General features: G+C 39.9%; 1 long non-coding RNA gene across 1 annotated transcript in view; it reads right to left on the bottom strand.

Annotated features, from left to right (window-relative positions):
- Nucleotides 1-367: 367 nt before the first annotated feature.
- The window catches only part of LOC147994631 (uncharacterized), an 84,561-nt gene continuing 65,271 nt past the window's right edge, over nucleotides 368-19,657 (bottom strand). The window contains exon 3 of the long non-coding RNA XR_015686272.1: nucleotides 368-971. This is a non-coding gene — a long non-coding RNA (uncharacterized LOC147994631). The remainder of the gene's footprint in view (nucleotides 972-19,657) is intronic.

Genomic DNA, 19,657 nt, shown 5'->3' with positions numbered 1-19,657 from the left:
AAAAGCAGCATGGAGAGGAAAGCAACTCATCCTGGGAATCTAAAACTTCCACCTAAAATTCCTCCAGTTGAAAGGTGGTCATGGGTTCAGGATCATTTCACTGACCCCTGGAACTGTGACCCTCCAGTGTTTTCACTCTTTGTCACTTGGTGCCAAGCTGTGCATATCAAAAATTCAAGGCTTTTTTTTTTCAAAAACAAGAGTAAGAACAGACACAGACAATACCCAAAGATATTAGACATTTACTACCTGCCAGTGCCATACTCTCTTGGCCTGAGTCTTGTGTTTTGGAGTTTCCCAGAAAATGTACCAAATGTTATGCCCTGATAACGAAAGCCCCAGAGACCATGAGGAACCATCACTCCAATGCAAGCATACCAAAGTCTTTATTTAAGTTCCAGCTCAGCCGGCAAACTGCCCCAAGTTAGCAGGATAGATGAATAACTCCAAGGTCCAGGGGAAAGTGGTTTATAAAGGGAAAATTGTCACAAAGGAATTTTCAAACCTTGGCATTACATGATTGCTAAAAAGGGTAAAGGAATGTTCCACCACATCTGGTCAAACCACAGAGAGGGTTCATATGTTTAAAAGAAATATCTTGACCTGGGAATGACATGTTTTCTTAGACTACCCTGTTATTATCGACTAGATGCAGCTGTGTCTATTATCCAATTGCCAGCACATTTTGCTTCTTTAACAAAACCCAACAGTCAGGGTAATGCGTCTCTGAGGGAAAGTTAACTGAAAAACAAAAAGGAATATTTTTTTGCTACTTTAATCCCTTCACTCCTTCTCCAGATGTTTCTTTCTTAGAGTTGAGTCTTGAAGCTGTTGTGGTGATTCCAAGTTTCCTGAAGGCACTGTTTAACAAGTTTTGGTGCTTGGACAATCTGGACTGACACTTCATTGCCCTTGATGGATATTTGCTGCACACCTTATGCTTCTTCCTGTTAAAGTCCTCTCTCTACCTGCTAAAAAAGAATGCAATTAATGACAATTCCATGGAAAAATGAATTATGCACAAATTTCAGTCTATCCTAAGAACTTATTACTTAAATTAGCATTCAAAACACTAATGAGTGCTGTTAGTAATCATGATAACGAAAACTTTAGAAGAGTTATTAAAGGATCAAAACTTAGTGGAAATTTAGAAGCTGACAAGTTATAACTGAAATCCTAGGTTTTTAACATACAACTTTATAAATAAGGTACTTGTATGTATAGGAAGAGATTTGGATCATGAAGTTTATGACAAGTCTTAGTACCTTCCTAAAAGCCAAAGTCAGCAGTTTTAGAAACCCTGATGTTCTTCTATTCTTTACAGAATTGTAGTGAAGAAAGGAATTATTTTGAAAAATGTGTTCGAAACAGAGACACAGAGGAACATCCTGGCTCAGTAAACTTCCTATATTTCTGAATAAATTTGTCAATTCAAAACTTTACTTGTACATGACCCTTGCTTAAGCAAAGGGTCTGAACATATTTTAAGAATCAACAGAAAAGGACAGTGGTCTTATGTCAGACATAAAATAACTATAGAGGAAGAAAAGGGAGAAATAAATAAGGATTAATGTTTCAAATTCTGTAGATAGTCAGGATCGGTATAATAGTTAATAGGAAGTAACATTTAGTCTATTCACTTTATGTCCAATTGAAACACAATAAAATTCAAATAGAGTCATCCTCGTTAATCCATTTGAAGCTGCAAGGCTGTATCATACCCCCGTAAAGAAGAAGATATTGAGTTGGAAGAAAATTGATTTTATAGTAATGTTAATTTTTACTTCTTAAAATTGCTATTTGCTTGACTTGTTGTTCTTTCAATATTCTTAGGTAATCAAGGAAGACTTAACAAGAAAATGTATTTTGAAAAGCTGTGTAATCAATGCATAACATTTCTGAGAAAGTTATATGTGTAAATAAATCTTAAAAGAAACAGAAGTTGTCAGAGTAAGAAAAGCCATATCAAAATGTGCTTCCTCTCTGTCTTTTCTCCTATGTAACAAATGATATCCTACTTGTGATCCTTTTTGCCCTTAACTGCTCTTGTATTTACCCTTCTCTAGACCCTGATCTCAGCCAATGCTCATTCCAGGCATAGATTGAAGGGGAAGAACATACATTCGGACTAATGTATGAATTTATTACCTTGGGGCAGATGACTTCCCTTTAAAGTCCTAATGAAAAAGCATGATGTGAATCCAATAGAGTCCTTACTGAGGAACCAGTGAGATCACTTGTAGGGAGCTGCGACATGCCGTGCCGTGCCTTAAAGATGGTGCTGCTTTCTGCCTTCCATTCTCCCAATGGTGAGCACTCCTTGTAGTAAAGAAGTCCTTATTTGGCTATGCCTGCCTGGACTGCTAGCTTCCCCATAGTGACAGCCTATGTGCATGACCCATGTGGCTTGCTAGGATTGACCAGCGCAGTGGTTCCACCGGGTCAGAAGGTTGTATCAATGTTCCTGAGTAAACTGCTTGAAGAAGATTTCCTCTGGTCGTGTCTTACTTGCTGGTCGAGGTTGGGCACGGCAATCACTGAGTTTATAGAACATGGGTAAAGAATTACTGGTAAGAGTGTGAGGGAATGAGAAACCAGCTGCTTTGGAATGTCTTCACAGTGGCTCACCCAAAGTAATAGATTGATTTCTCATGAACAACCTTCCACAGTAATTTTGCTTTACAGCCTAGACTCTGACAGGAATGATTCTCTCACTCTCCTCACGAGAATGTCAACAATCCACAGGCTCTGATGATTTCTAAGAAGGCAGGCAAAGCTGATCTGATGAACAGGGTAGGAGCTATGCCTGGAAAATAGTTATCTACCATGATGAAGAGGAAAGAGTTTGACATTAAAATCTTTAGGAGGAAAAGTGATCCATGTTTGATAGATTTTATCAACTTAATAAAAACAAGAGTCATCTGGGAAGAAGGGGTCTCAATTTTAAGAGGATTCATCTAACTGGTTGTGTTGGCACAAGCCTTTAATCTAGCACTTGGGAGGCAATGGCATGAGGATCTTTGTGATCTTCAGTCCATGCTGGCCGACATAGTGAGTTCTAGGAGAGCCAAAACAATATAATGAGACACTGTCTTAAAAACAACAACAACAAAAAGCAATGACAAATAGAGGATGACTATCAGAGTGACCTGTAGGAAAGGCTATGTGGTAATTATTTTTGTAAGATGGTCCAGTCCACTGTGAGTGATGCCACCTCTTAAAAAGTGGTTCTTGGCTGTATAAAAATCAAACTGAGAAGGTCATGGCAACCAGTCAGTAAGCAACATATCTCTATGTTCACAACTCCCCTTTATGCCTTGAGGTTTATGCTTTGATTTCTTGCCCTGACTTCACTCAAAAATAAACTATAAGCTGTTAGCTGAAATAAGCCCATAACTTCTTAAGCTACCTTTGGTCACTAATTTTCAAGCAATGCAAAGAAAAGTAGTGTAGGTTCAGTTTGAGGATTTGATGATTTGCTCATCAATGAGGAATTGTACAGATGGATTCTGTACATGGCAATTTTGAAAACTACAGAAATGTTTGTGGGTATACAAGTATCTACTAACAAACTTTCCTTCAGGTATCCTCAGGAGTGGTAGAGATGGGTCACATTGTGTTGCGCTTGTGTGTTTTCTCACAGTATTGAGAATATTTGATAGCTTCAGGAGCATACTCTCCACATATCAACTGCTCTACTCTAGTTATAAACTGAAGAAAAAAAGAAGGCAACTTCCATCAAATTAAAAAAAAAAGTTGGGTAAAGCAGATGTAGTGTAGATCAGTTTTCAATGCAATGGAGGATCTGTTTTAAAAGGAAATGCTCTTTGGTTGTTTAAATACCTATGGCACACATAGACTCATGTATTTGGGTGTTTGATGCATACTGAGTAGCACTTTTAGGAGATGCAGCCTTCTTGGAGTGTGTTTGGCCCTCCCTTTGGAGGGAGACTGTCACTCTGAGAGCAGGCTTTGAGGATTCCTAAGCTCACAGTCTCTTTCTGCTGCCTGAGGATCAAGATATAAAACTCTCATGTTATCCTGGAGCTCTCACATGTGACCTGCTGTAATAATAATGGACTAATCTCTTAAACTATAAGCCATCCCAGTTAAATGTTTCTCTTTATAAAAGGTGCCATGGTCATGGTGTCTTTACACAGAAATACAACCTTAAGATATGTTCTCAAGGGCATAATCTTTAATGTATGGGATGAAACTCAGAGATTTAGAAACAGTCTGTGGAAGGCAAGTACTTCCCTACTCATTTTCAGTTCAAGGTCATCTTTTTCTCCCTATCTCCTTTTCCTTCTTCTCTTTCTCCTCCTCAGTTTTCCACTTTTCCGCTTTATTTATCCGTGACTTCTCTTACTTCTCGTCTTACAATTTTTTAACAGTGCTGAACCAAGAACCTTAGGCATGCCAAACCACTGCTGCACCATTGATCTACAACTGAAGCCTTCAAGACCTATTTCTTGAAAGGGGAAGTACAGAGCTTAAGGCTTTGACATCATCACCAGTGATGCCGTAACACATGTGGGCTATATTTCTGTTAGGTTACTTATTTGCATGGTGTTGAAGTTGCAGTTTCTAGCCCTTTAAATGTGTGTGCATGCATAACTGAGCATGTCCGTGTTGGCATATAATCATGCATGTGTAAGACAGAGGACAGTCACAGTCATTCCTTCTGGGTCTACCTTGAGTTTTGAGATAAGGTCTCACTTTTATTTGGATGTAAATTGTTTAAGATAGGTTAATTGGTCAGAAAACCTTATGGATGGTCTTGTTTTCACTTCTCCAGTGCTGATAATAAGCTCATCTCACCATGTTTTCCAATATCTTGGATGTTTTGGAGTTTGAGTATAGGTAACCATTATGACCTCATGCATTTGTGCCATGCAACACTTTTTTTGTTTAAACCATTTTCCAGCTCTAAATGCCTAGATTTATTTGCTCTATTTAAATAACCTTTTTTAAAAAGCCTTATTAAAATTATCTGTATGTATGTATGTATGTATGCGTGTATGTATGTATGTATTCATGTATATATTCATGTATATATGTATGTATACATGTATGCTAGGAGCTTGTGGAGGCCTAAGGTGTCAGAGTCCCCTGGAATAGGAATCAAAGGTAGTTATGAAACATCTGACACAGGTGTTAGGAACAGACCTCAGGTCCTCAGCAAGATTAGTACATACTCTTAAGCATTATGCTGTTTCTCCCATGTTATTGTTTAATACAGCAGCTCTCAGAAGAATTTTGTGGACATCTGTAATATAAGCAATAGACATGAGGACCTCAGGCAATGCCCCTGAGAGAATGACTAAGGGTGAGTAGGGCCTATGCTATTTTTGTTCTTCAAGTTTGCTCAGATTGGAGGACAAAATGCTGATAATGGGTACAATAAAATGATTGCCAGTTCAGCTCAGCTCCATGATGTTTTTTACAGTGTCCTCAAGTACTCTCTTTACAGCTGGCTAGAAAAATTTCAGCACTGGATGGGGTGGTGTAAACCTTTAGTCTCAGCACTTAGAAAGCAGAGACAAAATAGTATTCTTGAGTTCTAGGCAATCTAGTTTACATAAAGCATTTGAGGGCAGCCAGAATTTGTAAGCCTGTTGATATGCTTGGACATTATTAAAAATTAAGTCGCATAGACAGATGATAGCTCTAGATTATTCTGCAATGACTCCAAAGTGAGACACTGTGTGATTTTTAATATGACCATTAATATGATGGGATCTATAATCACCTTGTAAGCAAATACCTTGGCACACTATGTTGTAATTTCTAGCTAGGATTAGTTGAGGTATGTAAACTGAACTTAAACCTGAGTTGCAAAATTCTTAGAATAACCCTTCCTTCCTTCCTTAAACTCCAGTTGTCAGGTGTCTTGTCATAGCATTGAGACACCCTGTCTCAAAACAGCTAGGGGTGTCTTTCTACTATGCCAAAAACCTTGAACTGTGTGTGTGTGTGTGTGTGTGTGTGTGTGTGTGTACTGATTAAAACACAAATATATCAAAATCAAATGATTCAAACTTAAAATAACCTTGTTAAAATGGGGTTCAGAGCTAAACAAAGAATTCACAGCTGAAGAATACTGAATGGCTGAGAAGCACCTAAAGAAATGTTCAACATCTTTAGTCATAAGGGAAATGCAAATCAAAACAACCTTGAGATTCCACCTCACACAAGTCAGAATGGCTAAGATGAAAAACTCCAGTGACTGCAGATGCTGACAAAGATGTGGAAAAGAGGAACACTTCTCCATTGTTGGTGGGATTGCACGTTAGTACAACCATTCTGGAAATCAGTCTGGAGGTTCCTCAGAAAATTGGACATTGCACTACCTTAGGACCCAGCATATACCCAAAAGATGCTCCAACATACAACAAAGATACATGCTATTCTATGTTCATAGTAGCCTTATTTATAATAGACAGAAGCTGGAAAGAACCCTATGCCCTTCAACAGAGGAATGGATTAAAAAATGTGGTACATCTACACAATGGAGTGCTGCTCAGCTATCAAAAACAATGACATTTTGAAACTCAAAGGCAAGTGGAATGAACTAGAAAATATCATCCGGAGTGAGGTCACCCAATCACAGGTAAATACACTTGGTATGCAGTCATTGATATGTGGATAGTAGCCCAAAAGCTGAAACTTCCCAAGACGCAATCCACAGACCACAGGAAGATGAAGAAGGATGACCAAAATGTGGATGCTCCCACTCCTTAAAAGGGGAAAATATCCATAGGAGGGGATATAGAAGCAAGGCGTAGAGGAGTGACTGAAGGAGTTGCTTTTCAGAGCCTGACCCTCATGTGGCCCATATATACCAAAATTAGATAAGATCGATAAAGCTAAAAAATAAGTGCTGAAAGGGACCGAATATAGATCTCTCCTCAAAGACACACACAGAGCATGTCTAATACAGAGGTCAATGCTAGCAGCAAACCATTGAACTGAGTTCAACTCCTGTTGGGAGGAATTAGAGGAAGTATTGAAAGAATTGAAGGAGCTTGCAACACTATAAGAACAATAATGTCATTTGGAGCTGCAAGTCCCCCATGATACAGAAACCACCCAGACCTGAAGGGACTGGATCTACAGTTCTCTGCACCCAAATCCCATGGGAGGGAGAGCTAAATCTTCAGAAGGGCAGACACGCCTGGGAAGCCAGAAGAGACTATACTCTGACCACATTTCTGACTCCAGAGGAAAACACCTAACACCATCTGGGACCTCAGTGCACAGGGGCTCCCGGAAAAGGTGGTGCAGGCCCTGCTGGTTGCTGCCCTCACGGTGAGATAAAAAGCAGCCCCCCATGAGCAACTTGAGCAGTCGGCCCACAGGTAAGACCAACTTTTTTGTTCCAAGGAACATGCCTCGTGGAATCAGGGCACAGGCCCACAGGAACAGCTGAAGACAAGTAGACAGGAAAGACTACACGCCCGAAAGCAGAACACTGTTCAAATAACTGACTGAAAGAAAACAGGAACGAAGGTCTTCAGCACTCCTGACACACAGACTTTTAGGAGGTCTAGCCACTGTCAGAAATAGCAGAACAAAGTAACACCAGAGAAAATCTGACAGCGAGAGAAAAGCGCAGGACCCCAAGCAAGAGAAACCAAGACTACCTGGCATCATCTGAGCCCAATTCTCCCACCAAAGCAAACACTGAATATCTGAACACACCAGAAAAGCAAGATCTAGATTTAAAATCACATTTGATAAGGATGCTGGAGGACTTCAAGAAAGACGTGAAGAACTCCCTTAGAGAAACACAGGAAAACATAAATAAACAGGTAGAAGCCTACAGAGAGGAATCACAAAAATCACTGAGAGAATTCCAGGAAAACACAATCAACAGTTGAAGGAATTAAAAATGGAAATAGAAGCAATCAAGAAAGAACACATGGAAACAACCCTGGATATAGAAAACCAAAAGAAGAGACAAGGAGCTGTAGATACAAGCTTCACCATCAGAATACAAGAGATGGTAGAGAGAATCTCAGGAGCAGAAGATTCCATAGAAATCATCGACACTACTGTCAAAGATAATGTAAATCGGAAAAAGCTACTGGTCCAAAACATAAAGGAAATTCAGGACTCAATGAGAAGATCAAACCTAAGGATAAAAGCTTTGGAAGAGAGTGAAGACGGCCAGCTCAAAGGACCTGTAAATATCTTCAACAAAATCATAGAAGAAAACTTCCCTAATCTAAAGCAAGAGATGACCATAAACATACAAGAAGCCTACAGAACTCCAAATAGATTGGATCAGAAAAGAAACACCTCCTGTCACATAATAGTAAAACACCAAACACACAAAATAAAGGAAGAATATTAAAAGAAGTAAGGAAAAAGTCAAGTAACATATAAAGGCAGACCTATCAGAATCACACCAGACTTTTCACCAGAAACTATGAAAGCCAGAAGATCCTGGAAAGGTGTCATACAGACAATAAGAGAACACAAATGCCAGCCCAGGTTACTGTATCCTGCAAAACTCTCAATTAACATAGATGGAGAAACCAAGATATTCCATGACAAAACCAAAGTTACACAATATCTTTCTACAAATCCAGCACTACAAAGGATAATAAATGGTAGAGCGCAACATAATGAGGCAAGCTACACCCTAGAAAAAGCAAGAAACTAATCGTCTTGGCAACAAAACAAAGAGAAGAAAAGCAAACACTCATAATCTCACATCCAAATATGAATATAACAGGAAGCAATAATCACTATTCCTTAATATCTCTCAACATCAATTACCTCAACTCCCCAATAAAAAGACATAGATTAACAAATTGGATACACAATGAGGACCCTTCATTCTGCTGCCTACAGGAAACACATGTCAGAGACAAAGACAAACAATACCTCAGAGTGAAAGGCTGGAAAACAACTTTCCAAGCAAATGGTCAGAAGAAGCAAGCTGTATTAGTCCTTTTAATATCGAATAAAATCGATTTTCAACTAAAAGTCATCAAAAAAGATAAGGAAGGACACTTCATATTCAACAAAGGAAAAATCCACCAAGATGAACTCTCAATCCTAAATATCTATGCTCCAAATACAAGGGCACCTACATACATGAAAGAAAACTTACTAAAGCTCAAAACACATATTGCAACTCACACAAGTAGTAGGAGATTTCAAAACCCCACTCTTATCAATGGACAGATCATGGAAACAGAAATTAAACAGAGACATAGACAGACTAAGAGAAGTCATGAACCAAATGGACTTAACAGATATTTATACAACATTCTAGCCTATAGCAAAAGGATATACTTTCTTCTCACCACCTCATGGTACTTTCTGCAAAATTGACCATGTAATTGGTCTTAAATCTGGCCTCAACAGATACAGAAAGATAACAATAATCCCATGTGTCTTATCAAACCACCACGGTATAAAGCTGGTCTTCAATAACAATAAGGAAAGAATGTCCACATATACATGGAAGTTGAACAATGCTCCACTCAATGATAACCTGGTCAAGGAAGAAATAAAGAAAGAAATTAAAGACTTCTTAGAATTTAATGAAATGAAGGTACAATACACCCAAACTTATGGGACACAATGAAAGATGTGCTAAGAGGAAAACTCATAGGTCTGAGTGCCTGCAGAAAGAAACAGGAGAGAGCATATGTCAGCATTTTGATAGCACACATAGATGCTCTGGAACAAAAAGAAACAAATACACCCAGGAGGAGTAGAAGGCAGGATATAATGAAACTCAGAGCTGAAATCAACCAAGCCGAAACAAAAAGGAGCATACAAAGAAGAAACAAAACCAAAAGTTGGTTCTTTCACAAAATTAACAATATAGATAAGTCCTTAGCCAGACTAACGAGAAGACACAGAGAGTGTGTACAAATTAACAAAATCAGAAATGAAAAGGGAGACATAACTACAGAATCAGAGGAAATTCAAAAAATCTTCAGATAGTACTACAAAAAACAACATACATCAAAACTTTAAGATCTTCAGGAAACAGAATTTCCTAGACTGATACCAGGTACCAAAGTTAAATCAGGAACAGATAAACCATTTAAACAGTCCCATAACTCCTAACAAAATAGCAGTAGTCATTAAAGGTCTCCCAACCAAAAGGAGCCCAGGTCCAGACGGGTTTAGTGCACAATTCTATTAGACCTTTATAGAAGATCTCATACCAATACTATCCAAACTATTCCACAAAATTGAAACAGGTGGAGCACTGCCGAATTCCTTCTGTTAAGCCACAGTTACTCTTATACCTAAATCAAACAGAGACCCAACAAAGAAAGAGAACTTCAGATCAATTTCCATTATGAATATCGACACAAAAATACTCAATAAAATTCTGGCAAAAAGTATCCAAGAGCACATCAAGACAATTATCCATCATGATCAAGTAGGCTTCCTTCCAGGCATGCCGGGATGGTTTAATATACAGAAAACTATCAACGTGATCCAGTATATAAACAAACTGAAAGAACAAAACAACATGATCATTTCATTAGATGCTGAGAAACATTTGAGAAAATTCGACACTACTTCATGATAAAAGTCCTGGAGAAAACAGGAATTCAAGGCTCATGCCTAAACATAGTAAAAGCCACATACAACAAACTAGTTGCTAACATTCAACTAAATGGAGAGAAACTTGAAGCACTAAAATCAAGGAATATACAAGACTGTCCACTCTCTCCCTACTTATTCAATATAGTTCTTGAATTTCTAGCCAGAGAAAAACAAAAGGAGATCAAGGGGATACAAATTGGAAAAGAAGAAGTCAAAATATCACTATTTGCAGAAGATATTATAGTATATTTACGTGATCCCAAAAGTTCCACTAGAGAACTACTGAACCTGATAAACAACTTCAGCAAAGTAGTTGGGTATAAAATTTACTCAAATAAATCAGTAGCCTTCCTCTACACAGAAGAGAACAATCTGAAAAAGAAACTAGGGAAACGACACCCTTCATAAAAGTCCCAAATAATATAAAATACCTCGGTGTGACTTTAACCAAGCAAGTAAAAGATCTGTACAATAAGAAATTGAAGCCTCTGAAGAAAGAAATTGAAGAAGACCTCAGAAGATGGAAAGATCTCCCATGCTCATGGATTGGCAGGATTAATATAGTAAAAATGGCCATTTTACCAAAACCGATCCAGAGATTCAATGCAATCCCCATCAAAATATGAATCCAATTCTTCAGCGAGCTAGACAGAACAATTTGCAAATTCATCTGGGATAACAGAAAACCCAGGATAGCTAAAACTCTCCTCAACAATAAAAGACTTCTGGGGGAATCACGATCCCTGAACTCAAGCAGTTTTACAGAGCAATAGTGATAAAAACTGCATGGTATTCGTGCAGAGACAGACAGATAGACCAGTGGAATAGAATTGAAGAACCAGAAATGAACCCACATACCTACAGTCACTTGATTTTTGATAAAGGTGCCAAAACCATCCAATGGAAAAAAGATAACATTTTCAGCAAAAGGTCTTGCTTCAACTGGAGGTCAATCTGTAGAAGAATGCAGATTGATCCATGCTGATCACTCTGTACAACGCTTAAGTCCAAGTGGATCAAGGACCTCCACATTAAACGACACATACTCAATCTAATAGAAAAAAAAAGTAGGGAAGAATCTTAAACACATGGGCACTGGAAAATTTTCTGAACAAAACCTTAATGGCTTATGCTCTAAGATCAAGAATCACAAATGGGATCTCATAAAACTGCAAAGCTTCTTTAAGGCAAAGCACACTCTTATTAGTACAAAATGGCAACCAACAGATTGGGAAAGGATCTGTACCAATCCTACAACATAGAGAGGGGTTATATCCAAAATATACAAAGAACACAAGAAGTTAGACCACAGGGGGACAAATAACCCTTTTAAAAAATTGGTTTCAGAACTAAACAAAGAATTCATAGCTGAGGAATGCCGAATGGCTGAGAAACACCTAAAGAAATGTTCAACATCTTTAGTCATAAGGGAAATGCAAATCAAAACAACGCTAAACTTTCACCTCACACCTGTGAGGATGGCTAAGATAAAAAACTCAGGGGGGACAGGTCTTCCTGGTTGCTGCCGCTGCAGAGAGCCCCTGGGCAGCACCCCACGAGCGAACCTGAGCCTCGGGACCACAGGTAAGACCAAATTTTCTGCTGCAAGAAAGCTGCCTGGTGAGCTTGGGACACAAGGAAGCAGAATTTCTGTAGGACCGGGCACGTTCTGTGTTTACCGGAAGTCCCACACCCGCGGATCCCGGCCCGCAGCAGCTCTCTGCTCCCAGACCCGGTGAGAGAGAGACCCAACCGCCTGGTCAGGTGGGCACTCCTGAGGCTGCAGAGCGGAAGAGACCACCAACACTGCTCACCCCTGCCCACATCCCTGGCCCAAGAGGAAACTGTATAAGGCCTCTGGGCTCCCGTGGGGGAGGGCCCAGGAGCGGCAGGACCCCTGTCTGAGACACCGCCAGAACCTGAAAGAAACAGACCAGATAAACAGTTCTCTGCACCCAAATCCCGTGGGAGGGAGAGCTAAACCTTCAGAGAGGCAGACAAGCCTGGGAAACCAGAAGAGACTGCTCCCTGCAGACACATCTCGGATGCCAGAGGAAAAAGCCAAAGACCATCTGGAACCCTGGTGCACTGAAGCTCCCGGAAGGGGCAGCACAGGTCTTCCTGGTTGCTGCCGCAGCAGAGAGCCCGTGGGCAGCACCCCACCAGCGAACTTGAGCCTCAGGACCACAGGTAAGACCAAATTTTCTGCTGCAAGAAAGCTGCATGGTGAACTCAAGACACAGGCCCACAGGAACAGCTGAAGACCTGTAGAGAGGAAAAACTACAAGCCCGAAAGCAGAACACTCTGTCCCCATAACTGACTGAAAGAGAGGAAAACAGGTCTACAGCACTCCTGACACACAGGCTTATAGGACAGTCTAGCCACTGTCAGAAATAGCAGAACAAAGTAACACTAGAGATAATCTGATGGCGAGATGCAAGCGCAGGAACCCAAGCAACAGAAACCAAGACTACATGGCACCATCGGAGCACAATTCTCCCATCAAAACAAACATGGAATATCCAAACACACCAGAAAAGCAAGATCTAGTTCCAAAATCATTTTTGATCATGATGCTGGAGGACTTCAAGAAAGACATGAAGAACTCCCTTAGAGAACAAGTAGAAGCCTACAGACAGGAATCGCAAAAATGCCTGAAAGAATCGCAAAAATCCCTGAAAGAATTCCAGGAAAACATAAATAAACAAGTAGAAGCCCATAGAGAGGAGACACAAAAATCACTGAAAGAATTCCAGGAAAACACAATCAAACAGTTGAAGGAATTAAAAATGGAAATAGAAGCAATCAAGAAAGAACACATGGAAAAAACCCTGGATATAGAAAACAAAAAGAAGAGACAAGGAGCTGTAGATACAAGCTTCACCAACAGAATACAAGAGATGGAAGAGAGAATCTCAGGAGCAGAAGATTCCATAGAATTCATTGACTCAACTGTCAAAGATAATGTAAAGCGGAAAAAGCTACTGGTCCAAAATATACAGGAAATCCAGGACTCAATGAGAAGATCAAACCTAAGGATAATAGGTATAGAAGACAGTGAAGACTCCCAGCTCAAAGGACCAGTAAATATCTTCAACAAAATCATAGAAGAAAACTTCCCTAACCTAAAAAAAGAGATACCCATAGACATACAAGAAGCCTACAGAACTCCAAATAGATTGGACCAGAAAAGAAACACCTCCCGACACATAATTGTCAAAACAACAAACGCACAAAATAAAGAAAGAATATTAAAAGCAGTAAGGGAAAAAGGTCAAGTAACATATAAAGGGAGACCTATCAGAATCACACCAGACTTCTCGCCAGAAACTATGAAGGCCAGAAGATCCTGGACTGATGTCATACAGACCCTAAGAGAACACAAATGCCAGCCCAGGTTACTGTATCCAGCAAAACTCTCAATTAACATTGATGGAGAAACCAAGATATTCCATGACAAAACCAAATTTACACAATATCTTTCTACAAATCCAGCACTACAAAGGATAATAAATGGTAAAGCCAAACATAAGGAGGCAAGCTATACCCTAGAAGAAACAAGAAACTAATCTTCTTGGCAACAAAACAAAGAGAATGAAAGCACACAAACATAACCTCACATCCAAATATGAATATAAAGGGAAACAATAATCACTATTCCTTAATATCTCTCAATATCAATGGCCTCAACTCCCCAATAAAAAGACATAGATTAACAAACTGGATACGCAACGAGGACCCTGCATTCTGCTGCCTACAGGAAACACACCTCAGAGACAAAGACAGACACTACCTCAGAGTGAAAGGCTGGAAAACAACTTTCCAAGCAAATGGTCAGAAGAAGCAAGTTGGAGTAGCCATTCTAATATCAAATAAAATCAATTTCCAACTAAAAGTCATCAAAAAAGATAAGGAAGGACACTTCATATTCATCAAAGGAAAAATCCACCAAGATGAACTCTCAATCCTAAATATCTATGCCCCAAATACAAGGGCACCTACATACGTAAAAGAAACCTTACTAAAGCTCAAAACACACATTGCACCTCACACAATAATAGTGGGAGATTTCAACACCCCACTCTCATCAATGGACAGATCATGGAAACAGAAATTAAACAGTGATGTCGACAGACTAAGAGAAGTCATGAGCCAAATGGACTTAACGGATATTTATAGAACATTCTATCCTAAAGCAAAAGGATATACCTTCTTCTCAGCTCCTCATGGTACTTTCTCCAAAATTGACCATATAATTGGTCAAAAAAGGGGCCTCAACAGGTACAGAAAGATAGAAATAATCCCATGCGTGCTATCGGACCATCACGGACTAAAACTGGTCTTCAATAACAATAAGGGAAGAATGCCCACATATACGTGAAAATTGAACAATGCTCTACTCAATGATAACCTGGTCAAGGAAGAAATAAAGAAAGAAATTAAAAACTTTTTAGAATTTAATGAAAATGAAGATACAACATACCCAAAATTATGGGACACAATGAAAGCTGTGCTAAGAGGAAAATTCATAGCGCTGAGTGCCTGCAGATAGAAACAGGAAAGAGCATATGTCAGCAGCTTGACAGCACACCTAAAAGCTCTAGAACAAAAGGAAGCAAATACACCCAGGAGGAGTAGAAGGCAGGAAATAATCAAACTCAGAGCTGAAATCAACCAAGTAGAAACAAAAAGGACCATAGTAAGAATCAACAGAACCAAAAGTTGGTTCTTTGAGAAAATCAACAAGATAGATAAACCCTTAGCCAGACTAATGAGAGGACACAGAGAGTGTGTCCAAATTAACGAAATCAGAAATGAAAAGGGAGACATAACTACAGATTCAGAGGAAATTCAAAAAATCGTCAGATCTTACTATAAAAACCTATATTCAACAAAATTTGAAAATCTTCAGGAAATGGACAATTTCCTAGACAGATACCAGGTATCGAAGTTAAATCAGGAACAGATAAACCAGTTAAACAACCCCATAACTCCTAAGGAAATAGAAGCAGTCATTAAAGGTCTCCCAACCAAAAAGAGCCCAGGTCCAGTCGGGTTTAGTGCAGAATTCTATCAAACCTTCATAGAAGACCTCATACCAATATTATTCAAACTATTCCACAAAATTGAAACAGATGGAGCACTACCGAATTCCTTCTACGAAGCCACAATTACTCTTATACATAAACCACAGAAAGACCCAACAAAGAAAGAGAACTTCAGACCAATTTCCCTTATGAATATCGACGCAAAAATACTCAATAAAATTCTGGCAAAAAGTATCCAAGAGCACATCAAAACAATCATCCACCATGATCAAGTAGGCTTCATCCCAGGCATGCAGGGATGGTTTAATATACGGAAAACCATCAACGTGATCCATTATATAAACAAACTGAAAGAACAGAACCACATGATCATTTCATTAGATGCTGAGAAAGCATTTGACAAAATTCAACACCCCTTCATGATAAAAGTCCTGGAAAGAATAGGAATTCAAGGCCCATACCTAAACATAGTAAAAGCCATATACAGCAAACCAGTTGCTAACATTAAACTAAATGGAGAGAAACTTGAAGCAATCCCACTAAAATCAGGGAGTAGACAAGGCTGCCCACTCTCTCCCTACTTATTCAATATAGTTCTTGAAGTTCTAGCCAGAGCAATCAGACAACAAAAGGAGATCAAAGGATACAGATCGGAAAAGAAGAGGTCAAAATATCACTATTTGCAGATGACATGATAGTATATTTAAGTGATCCCAAAAGTTCCACCAGAGAACTACTAAAGCTGATAAACAACTTCAGCAAAGTGGCTGGGTATAAAATTAACTCAAATAAATCAGTTGCCTTCCTCTACACAAAAGAGAAACAAGCCGAGAATGAAATTAGGGAAACGACACCCTTCATAATAGACCCAAATAATATAAAGTACCTCGGTGTGACATTAACCAAGCAAGTAAAAGATCTGTACAATAAGAACTTCAAGACACTGAGGAAAGAAATTGAAGAAGACCTCAGAAGATGGAAAGATCTCCCATGCTCATGGATTGGCAGGATTAATATAGTAAAAATGGCCATTTTACCAAAAGCAATCTACAGATTCAATGCAATCCCCATCAAAATACCAATCCAATTCTTCAAAGAGTTAGACAGAACAATTTGCAAATTCATCTGGAATAACAAAAAACCCAGGATAGCTAAAGCTATCCTCAACAATAAAAGGACTTCAGGGGGAATCACTATCCCTGAACTCAAGCAGTATTACAGAGCAATAGTGATAAAAACTGCATGGTATTGGTACAGAGACAGACAGATAGACCAATGGAATAGAATTGAACCCAGAAATGAACCCACACACCTATGGTCACTTGATTTTTGACAAAGGAGCCAAAACCATCCAATGGAAAAAAGATAGCATTTTCAGCAAATGGTGCTGGTTCAACTGGAGGGCAACATGTAGAAGAATGCAGATCGATCCATGCTTATCACCCTGTACAAAGCTTAAGTCCAAGTGGATCAAGGACCTCCACATCAAACCAGACACACTCAAACTAATAGAAGAAAAACTAGGGAAGCATCTGGAACACATAGGCACTGGAAAAAATTTCCTGAACAAAACACCAATGGCTTATGCTCTAAGATCAAGAATCGACAAATGGGATCTCATAAAACTGCAAAGCTTCTGTAAGGCAAAGGACACTGTGGTTAGGACAAAACGGCAACCAACAGATTGGGAAAAGATCTTTACCAATCCTACAACAGATAGAGGCCTTATATCCAAAATATACAAAGAACTCAAGAAGTTAGACCGCAGGGAAACAAATAACCCTATTAAAAAATGGGGTTCAGAGCTAAACAAACAATTCACAGCTGAGGAATGCCGAATGGCTGAGAAACACCTAAAGAAATGTTCAACATCTTTAGTCATAAGGGAAATGCAAATCAAAACAACCATGAGATTTCACGTCACACCAGTGAGAATGGCTAAGATCAAAAACTCAGGTGACAGCAGATGCTGGCGAGGATGTGGAGAAAGAGGAACACTCCTCCATTGTTGGTGGGATTGCAGACTGGTATAACCATTTTGGAAATCAGTCTGGAGGTTCCTCAGAAAATTGGACATTGAACTGCCTGAGGATCCAGCTATACCTCTCTTGGGCATATACCCAAAAGATGCCCCAACATATAAAAAAGACACGTGCTCCACTATGTTCATCGCAGCCTTATTTATAATAGCCAGAAGCTGGAAAGAACCCAGATGCCCTTCAACAGAGGAATGGATACAGAAAATGTGGTACATCTACACAATGGAATATTACTCAGCTATCAAAAACAACGACTTTATGAAATTTGTAGGCAAATGGTTGGAACTGGAAAGTATCATCCTGAGTGAGCTAACCCAATCACAGAAAGACATACATGGTATGCACTCATTGATATGTGGCTATTATCCCAAAAGCTTGAATTACCCTAGATCCCTAGAACAAACGAAACTCAAGACGGATGATCAAAATCTGAATGCTTCACTCCTTCTTTAAATGAGGAAAAAGACTACCCTTGGCAGGGAAGGGAGAGGCAAAGATTAAAACAGAGACTGAAGGAACACCCATTCAGAGCCTGCCCCACATGTGGCCCATACATATACAGCCACCCAATTAGACAAGATGGATGAAGCAAAGAAGTGCAGACCGACAGGAGCCGGATGTAGATCGCTCCTGAGAGACACAGCCAGAATACAGCAAATACAGAGGCGAATGCCAGCAGCAAACCACTGAACTGAGAATAGGTCCCCCGTTGAAGGAATCAGAGAAAGAACTGGAAGAGCTTGAAGGGGCTCGAGACCCCAAAAGTACAACAATGCCAAGCAACCAGAGCTTCCAGGGACTAAGCCACTACCTAAAGACTATACATGGACTGACCCTGGACTCTGACCCCATAGGTAGCAATGAATATCCTAGTAAGAGCACCAGTGGAAGTGGAAGCCCTGGGTCCTGCTAAGACTGAACCCCCAGTGAACTAGTCTATGGGGGGAGGGCGGCAATGCGGGGAGGGTTGGGAAGGGAACACCCATAAGGAAAGGGAGGGGGGAGGGGGATGTTTGCCCGGAAACCGGGAAAGGGAATAACACTCGAAATGTATATAAGAAATGCTTCACTCCTTCTTTAAATGAGGAAAAAGAATACCCTTGGCAGGGAAGGGAGAGGCAAAGATTAAAACAGAGACTGAAGGAACACCCATTCAGAGCCTGCCCCACATGTGGCCCATACATATACAGCCACCCAATTAGACAAGATGGATGAAGCAAAGAAGTGCAGACCGACAGGAGCCGGATGTAGATCGCTCCTGAGAGACACAGCCAGAATACAGCAAATATAGAGGCGAATGCCAGCAGCAAACCACTGAACTGAGAATAGGTCCCCTATTGAAGGAATCAGAGAAAGAACTGGAAGAGCTTGAAGGGGCTCGAGACCCCAAAAGTACAACAATGCCAAGCAACCAGAGCTTCCAGGGACTAAGCCACTACCTAAAGACTATACATGGACTGACCCTGGACTCTGACCCCATAGGTAGCAATGAATATCCTAGTAAGAGCACCAGTGGAAGGGGAAGCCCTGGGTCCTGCTAAGACTGAACCCACAGTGAACTAGTCTATGGGGGGAGGGCGGCAATGGGGGGAGGGTTGGGAGGGGAACACCCATAAGGAAGGGGAGGGGGGAGGGGGATGTTTGCCCGGAAACCGGGAAAGGGAATAACACTCGAAATGTATATAAGAAATACTCAAGTTAATAAAAAAAAAAAAAGAAATACTCAAGTTAATAATAAAAAAAAAAAAACTCAAGGGATAGCAGATGCTGGTGAGGATGTGGAGAAAGAGGAATTCTCCTCCATTGTTGGTGGGATTACAGACTGGTATAACCATTTTGGATATCAGTCCGGAGGTTCTTCAGAAAGTTGGACTTTGAACTACCTGAGGACCCAGGTATACCTTTCTTGGGCATGTACCCAAAGGATGCCCCAACATATAAAAAAGACACATGGTCCACTATGTTCATAATATCCTTATTTA

This window comes from Rattus norvegicus, chromosome 4 (assembly GCF_021556685.1).
Source record: "Rattus norvegicus strain SHRSP/BbbUtx chromosome 4, alternate assembly SHRSP_T2T, whole genome shotgun sequence".
Lineage (NCBI taxonomy): Eukaryota > Metazoa > Chordata > Mammalia > Rodentia > Muridae > Rattus > Rattus norvegicus.
This window is presented reverse-complemented; position numbering and strand designations above follow the sequence as displayed.